A 7105-nucleotide genomic window follows, 5' to 3' on the forward strand; every position below is an offset into this window, starting at 1 on the left:
GTGAAAAGTATGCAGGTGATGGTGTTAGGTCTAGTGCAGAGAAACAGTGTCGTGCCCTGCACGAGGAAATGTAAATTTTAAGGAGACTCTGCAGCATTGAAGAGAAGCTGGGGGGTCCAGAGGGTAGGGACAAGCAGGTGGTAAGAGGACAGGGAACAGAAGGCCTCATAGTCATCAGGGACCAAGCGTGTCTTCCACACCACTCAGCCCCCAGGCACATCCAGACCTTATGACAGAAGAGGTCAGCTCTCTTGCAATGGGCACGTGGCCATCGTGGGGGGCTCTGAACACCAGGATGCACCTTTCTGTCCCTCCCCAGTGCCAAAGGTCATAGGTTATTTTCCCCTTGACCCCTCCCCTCCCCGCATGTCCACTGTCCCCCGTCTGTCCATCCGTCCTTCCGTGCCCTGTCCACTCTGTCCTGTTGTGTTGGCCATGACTTAAAAACCGAGGTGAAAAGCAACAAAAGTGAAAGTAGGTGCGTACTGATGGGCGCCGCTCTGGAGCTCTGGCCTAAGTGCCGCATGTGCAGCTGGTCTCTGAGAGCTGCTCGTTGTAGGGCGAGTGTCTAGACGTTGTTTGCTGTGCTTCGCTTTCCTTTGCTCTCGTGGACTCACCAGTAAAAGGTTCAGTCTTTTCCGGGGCTGTCTTTCTACCTCCTCTTCTCCAGAACCAGGGCGGGCCTTTCTCTGTCCCCGCAGAGAATGATGGGCCTGCAGGGAGGCAGCAGGGTTCCCTGAGGATGCCGGGGAGGGGCCTGCAGGCACTGGGGCTTGAGTTCCCCAAGTGCCTTGCCCAAGGTTTTCAGGGGGTGGGGGTAGCTGTCACTGGTGGAGAGGGGGTGGAGCCACACATTGGCACCTGCCCTGGGCACTCTCTTCCCAGGCTGCCTCCCCCAAGAGTCTGATGCGTCAGGGCCAAGTGCCAGGTGGGGAGGGTCAGCCCAGGACAACGATGCCTGGATAGCCCGTCACCTTCTAGAACAAGCCCCTGGGCCTGGCTCCTGCAAGAGACGGCTGTGTCACTCCCGATGCAATAACACGTTTTCCCCTCCTTTCGGTCCCCAAGGGACCATCTTTCCTCCCTCGTTTTGTGCTCCTTGTACCCTTCTGAGAGAGCTCCGAGTGCCCACAGATGGTCTTCCCTTGGCCGTCCCTCGTCACCCTGAGGAGGTGGGGCAGTTATCGCCTGAACTCCTGAAGGATCCACAGAACTGTCACTTCTCCGGGTGTGGGGCTGAGCCGGCGCCCAGCTTGGGCCCCTGCTGCCCGAGGTCTCTCCGGAGCCCTCCACCCAATTTCCTTGGAAATCCATCTGCGTCCCCTTTCCTGCTTCTTGCATCAGATCAGCGTCGAATTATCTGTCATGTCTGTCTAGTCACATATCTAACTGGAGTTTCCCATGATTTAGGTTTAAAATTTTCTCCCTTTTGCATGTCCTCTGCTTCATATCAGTTCCCTGCCCTTCTAGGCGTTTGCCTTTTGATTACACGGTTCACCAAACATCTATTGGTTGTCCGTAGGGTGTTTGCCAGTCGTCCCCGAGGACCTGGGCCGTGTTTCTTCTGCAGGAGGAGCAGGAGGGGACAGAGGGAGAGAGTAGAGATGCAAGAAGGAGAAGGAGTGGCAGAGAGAGAGAGAGAGAGAGATTTCCATGTCCCTGGGGACCCTCCTCCCTGTGGGTGGACCAGTCCTGCCTGCTCTCTGGTTCAGTAGCCAGCACCTTATACACCACTGGGATTTTCTGTCCGTGTGAAGAAGCCAGAGACAAAACAGAGAACAGGAAGCTCACATCGTTCTTGAGCAGAGTGGTTTTTCGCTTCCAAGTGTTTGAATTTCTGCCAATTTTTTTCTTGTGATTGAGTTCCAGTTTTAAAGCATTATGGTCTGAGAATAGGCAGGGAATAATCTCAATCTTTTGGTATTGGTTGAGACCTGATTTGTGACGCAGTATGTGGTCTATTCTGGAAAAAGTTCCATGTGCACTCGAGAAGAATGAGTATTCTGTTGTTTGAGGGTGGAATGTTCTGTATATATCTATGAGGTCCATCTGGTCCAGTGTGTCATTCAAAGCTCTTGTTCTTTGTTGATTTTCTGCTTAGATGGTCTGTCTATTGCTGAGAGTGGAGCAAAACCACATTGAGATACCACCTTACACGAGTTAGAATGGCAAAAATGGACAGGGCAAGAAACAACAAATGTTGGAGAGGTTGTGGAGAAAGGGGAACCCTCTTACACTGTTGGTGGGAATGCAAGTTGGTACAGCCACTTTGGAAAACAGTGTGGAGGTTCCTCAAAGATTTTAAAATTAAAAATACCCTATGACCCAGCAATTGCACTCTGGGATATTTACCCCAAAGATACAGATGTAGTGAAAAGAAGGGCCATATGCACCCCAATGTTCATAGCAGCAATGTCCGCAATAGCCAAACAGTGGAAAGAGCCGATTTGCCCTTCAACAGATGAATGAATAAAGAAGATGTGGTCCATATATACAATGGAATATTACTTAGCTGGCAGAAAGGTTGAATACCCACCATTTGCATCGACATGGATGGGACTGGAGGGGATTATGCCAAGTGAATTAAATCAAGCAGAGAAAGTCAATTATCATATGGTTTCACTTATTTGTGGAACATAAGGAAGAGCATGGAGGACATTAGGAGAAGGAAGGGAAAAATGAAGGGGGGAAATCAGAGGGAGAGATGAACCATGAGAAACTATAGACGCTGAGAAACAAACTGAGGGTTCTAGAGGGGAAGGGGGTAGGGAGATATGTTAGCCCAGTGATGGGTATTAAGGAGGGCACGTACTGCATGGAGCACTGGGTGTTATACGAAAACAATGGATCGTGGATCACTACATCAAAAACTAATGATGTATTGTATGATGACTAACATAACATAATAAAATAAAATTTAAAAAAAAGGAAGCTCACATCATCCACCGTCCTGTTCCTGGGGTGTGGGCTCCTTTGGGGCTCACACCTGCTGGAGGTGCTGCTTACAGCTGGGCTCAGTTTGCATGTTAACAAAAGCACCTATAAACCAGATTCCAATTCTGTAAGAAGGCAAAGCTCCCTGCGTGAAGCAGAGAATGGAGAGGGTGTTTCAGAAGTCCCCAGGGGACTGAGGGGAAGGACCTTGCTGACATAAAGCATTTTAAAGAGAAGTTCGATTTTTTTTTAATTTGGAGCAGTTATGCTTTTTTGCCATCTCTATGTGGACTTGGAGATATGCATATATTTTTAACCTTAGTGATTGTTGTTTGGGAATTCTCCATTCATTTATTCTTTCAACAGATATTCACTGAGCACCTGTTGAAGTCCAGGCAGTCTGCTGGACTCTGTGCAGACAGTGGTGAATGTGGCGTTCTGCCCCCACAGTTTGCCTAGGAAAGGAGAGGGAAACACACGGGTGTGCGTCTTCTGCCCTGACTACAGGAAATTGCCACCGTCGTGCTGGCTTATGGAGCACGGACTTAATTAGGGCACAATTCTGGAGCTCAGAGCTCAGAGGTCTGACGTGGGCGTCCCAGGGCTGACACCCTGGTGCTGGCAGAGCTGCTTCTCTCTGGAGGCTCCAGGGCTGTTTCCCGCCTTTTCCAGCTTCTAGAGGCACCCGTGCTCACGCGAGCAGACAGAATGTCACATGCTTAATCGGGACAGGTGCTATGAAATGATGAAATGCTGCATGCGGAAAGCCACAGACAGGATGGCCGGAGAAGGGACACTGTGACACTTCAGTCAGGATGCAGAAGAGGCAGTTAGGCAAGGAAAAGGAAGAAAAGGCACCCAAATTGGAAAGGAGGAAGCAAAACTACCTGTTTGCAGATGACGCGATCCCACCTATAGGAGACCCGTAAGACTCATCAGAGCACCTGCTAGAGCTAATAAATGAATCCAGCGAAGTTGCAGGATACAGAGTAAAAATACAATCTGCTGTTTCTGTACACCAACAATGGACCATCTGAAAAGGCAATAAGGAGAGCAACAAAAACAATAAGATAGTTAGGAATAAACTTTCCTGAGGAGGTGAAACTCATACACTAAGAATTAAAAAATGTTGGTGAAAGAAATTTAAAAAGACACAAATAATGGAAACACATCTTATGTCTGTGGACTAGAAAACGTGGTATTGTTAAAACATGGTCTTCCAGATTCAATGCAATCCCTTTCAAAATCCCAACAGCATTTTATATGGAAATAGAAACCCATCCGAAAATTCATATGGAAGCACAAAAGACCATGAGTAGCACAGCCACCTTGAGAAAGAAGAACAAAGCTGGAGGCATCACCCTTCCTGATTTCAAAGTATATCACAGCCTGACAGTAATTAAAACAGAGTGAACACGCTAGCATAAACACAGACATAGAGACGGACAGGATGGAGCAGAACCCAGGAAGGCATCCTCACACATGTGGTCACCTGGTCCTTGACAAGGGAGCCAGGAACACACAATTGAGGAAGACAGTCTCTTCAACAAGTGGTGTTGGGAAAGCAAGCTGGACAGCCACATGCAGAAGAACGAAGTTGAACCCCTATCTCACACCATACACAAAACTCAACTCACAGTGAATTAACACTTAAACGTAAGACTCGAAACGGTAAAAACCCCCAGAAGAAAGCACAGGGGGAAACTGGTCATTGGTTCTGGCTGTGGTCTCCTAGATACCGTACGGAAAACAGGCCACAAAAGCAAAAATAGATAAAGGGGACTCCCATCAGACTAAAGAGCTTCTGCACAGCAAAGGGACCCATCAGTAGTGTGAGAAGGCAACCTACAGAGTGGAAGAAAATATTTGCAAACCATGTATCTGATAAGGGGCTAGTATCCAAAATATATAAGGAATTCATACAACTCAATAGCAACAAACCAAATAATTAAATTTAAAAATGGGCAAAGAACTTGAATAGGCATATTGCCAGAGAAGACACAAATATCCAACAGGTGCATGAAAAGATGCTCCGCATCACTGAACATCAGGAAAATGCAAATCAAAACCACAATGAGATAACACTGCACACGTGTTAGGATGGCTTTTCTCAAACAACTGATGATGAGTGTTGATGGGGATGAGGAACGCCTGGGACCCTGGTGCCCGCGTGCAATGCCACGTTACCGGAGTAGCCGCCGTGTGGAGCCAGCCTGCGTGTGCTCCCGCAGATGGGCACAGAAGATTGTGTGGTGTGCACACGGTATGGAATGTGCCTCGCCTCTCAGGAGAAAGAGAACCTGGGATGCCTGACAGCACGATGACCCATGAGGACGCAGAGCTGAGTGAAATAAGCCGGTCACAGAGGCACAGATACTGTTCGGTTTTGCCTGTGTGAGGCACCTAGAATCGTGGGACTGGGGGAAGCAGAGAGCGGTGGCTGCCGGGGGCGGGGGCGGGAGGGATGGGGGGGCGCTCCTCAGTTACAAGTGTGAAGGTTCTGGTCCGCCAGGTGAGTGAGTCCTAGGGACTGCTGCCCAGCACGGAGCCCAAAGTTAACAGTCCTGCACTGTGCGCTGGAATGTCTGTTAGGATGGCAGGCCTCACGCCGCGCATTCTCACGGTACACACGGAAAGACAGCATGGAGGATGAGCAGAGACCAGCGTCTTCCTCCATGTGGAGGGAGCTCTGAGGCTGCCCGGAGCTGCTGTTCAAGGGTGTGCGAGGGCTCTGCATTGGGACGTCGGGGAAGGAGCCGGGGTGGCATCGCGGGCAGCCTCGAGCATGGATCTCTTTCTGCGTATAAGTGAGAATCCACTGGACAGTGTTCAGCAGGAGAGGAATTGGTCCAGTTTTCATTCTTCAGTGGCTGTGGGCGGAGAATGGATTCACAGAGAAGAAGACAGGGCACATGGTGCCGCGAAAGCTTCTAGTAAGCTGTGGACTTGGCCTGGTCAACGGGGCTGGGAAAAGCTTTGCAGAAGGACACATGGACGTGCAGTTAACTAGGTGGATGTGGGAGGTCAGGTGGCCGTGGGGCTGGCACAGGCAAAGATGGGTAGAAGCTTGTTGAAGGCGGGTAAGGGAAGGGCCACAGGGTCAGAAAGGAGGGTGCGGAGCGTGGCACGAAAGGAGCCTGGAGACCCCTCGGGGCTGTGGACAGGTCAGGTGGGCTCCGTTCCCTCGTGGGAGGCGCGGTGGGAGAAGCTGACATCCTGAACTTGGGATTTGAGATCACGTGGGCTGCAGTGTGGAGAACAGATGCAGCGGGTAGGGGAGCTCGAGGCAGTTGCCGATGTCAAGGGAGAGAGGATGGGGGCTTGTGTCAAGGGGTTGGCAGTGGAGATGAAGAGAAATAGAGAAATAGGAGGAAAACTCAGAACTAAAGGAACATGGTCTCGTGTTGGATTAGATATGCAGTGTTGGTGTGTGTTGGGGGGGATGACTCCTGAGACCCTGGTCTGTAGCCCCGGGCAGGTGGCGGAGCCCTCCAGCCCGGCGGGGACCCCAGCAGAGGACCACCCCCGGGAGGTGCCCAGGTCGGGGCATCGGGAGGTGGTGTGGACTCGTCTTGTGTGAGATGTCTTTGCAACAGTCACACACGGGTATCCGGCCGGTGGTGCAGTAGTTGGGGCCTGACGCAAAGGAAAAGCCTGGGCTAAACGTAAAATCTGTGCGTTCCCTGCATGTAGGTGGCGCCCGAAGGCCCAGGGACGGAGGCACAGGGCGGACCCTTGAGGAGCTGCTGCATTGACCACCGCATGCAGGAGCAGGAGCTTTGTCATGGGGTCGCAGGCGTGGCCAGAGGGGAAGGGGACTTGGTTCGTGTGTGGCCCTGGCCAAGAAGGGAGGTGAGTGTTCCCAGAAGGAAGGCATGGGCCCCAGGGCTCGGGATGAGGACCGAGATGAGGATGAGATAAGGACAGGACGGAAGGTGTCTTTGGACGGGGATACCTGCGGAGATCAGAGGAGCCGCCCTGAGGAGCCCCCTCGGGGGTGGGAAGAGGGAGGAAGCACAGGGGGAGCGTTCTTTCTAGAAGTTTCCTAGGGGAACAGAGAGCGCACTCGGAGCCTGGTGGGGAGTGTGGGGCGAAAGGCGGATTTTGCTCGGAAGCCGCAGTCAGTCGTGCATTTCCAAGGTGAGAGCCATCATGGTCCGACTGGAAGTGT

Source organism: Neomonachus schauinslandi, chromosome 3 (assembly GCF_002201575.2).
Source record: "Neomonachus schauinslandi chromosome 3, ASM220157v2, whole genome shotgun sequence".
Taxonomy (NCBI): domain Eukaryota; kingdom Metazoa; phylum Chordata; class Mammalia; order Carnivora; family Phocidae; genus Neomonachus; species Neomonachus schauinslandi.